This window comes from Hordeum vulgare, chromosome 2H (assembly GCF_904849725.1).
Source record: "Hordeum vulgare subsp. vulgare chromosome 2H, MorexV3_pseudomolecules_assembly, whole genome shotgun sequence".
Lineage (NCBI taxonomy): Eukaryota > Viridiplantae > Streptophyta > Magnoliopsida > Poales > Poaceae > Hordeum > Hordeum vulgare.
In genome coordinates, this window is record NC_058519.1 from 33,948,347 (window position 1) to 33,949,015 (window position 669).

At 48.4% G+C, this 669-nt stretch overlaps 1 non-coding gene across 1 annotated transcript; it reads right to left on the reverse strand.

Annotated features, from left to right (window-relative positions):
* Window positions 1-209: 209 nt before the first annotated feature.
* Window positions 210-349, reverse strand: LOC123433769. The gene has a single exon (XR_006625087.1). It is a non-coding gene; the product is annotated as a small nucleolar RNA Z247 (small nucleolar RNA).
* Window positions 350-669: the final 320 nt, after the last annotated feature.

The following is a 669-nucleotide window of genomic DNA, read 5'->3' on the forward strand; positions in this document are numbered from 1 at the left end:
GATGTTGTCGCGTCGACCTGTGTTGGGTCGGCTGTTGTTGGTGCGATCGTTGCCGCTGGATCCCGTGCTGGAGACCCCGCCAGGGCCCGTGCCCCTGTTGTTGCGAGGAGGGCCGTGACCACCATGACCTCCACGGCCGCGAGTAGCCGCGTTTGCTGAAGACTTGAATCCGTCGCCCGCACTAGCCCCTTGGAAAAGAGCCACCCTTTGATCAAAGTTGCTCATCTGCGCAAACAGTTCATCAAGGGTGACAGGGACAGTGTGTGCATCGAGGGCAGATACAAGTGGTTGATACTCCATGTCGAGGGCGTTGACGATGTAGGAGATCAGCTCGTCGTCGGGCAGTGGCTTTCTGTTGGAAATATGCCCTAGAGGCAGTAATAATTAGTTGTTATTATATTTCTTTGTTCATGATAATCGTTTATTCTCCATGCTATAATTGTATTGATTGGAAGCACAGTGCATGTGTGGATACATATACAAAACACTGTCACTAGTAAGCCTCTAGTTGACTAGCTTGTTGATCAAAGATGGTCAAGGTTTCCTAACCATAGGCAAGTGTTGTCACTTGATAATGGGATCACATCATTAGGAGAATCATGTGATGGACTAGACCCAAACTAATAGACGTAGCATGTTGATCGTGTCATTTTGTTGCTACTGTTTTCT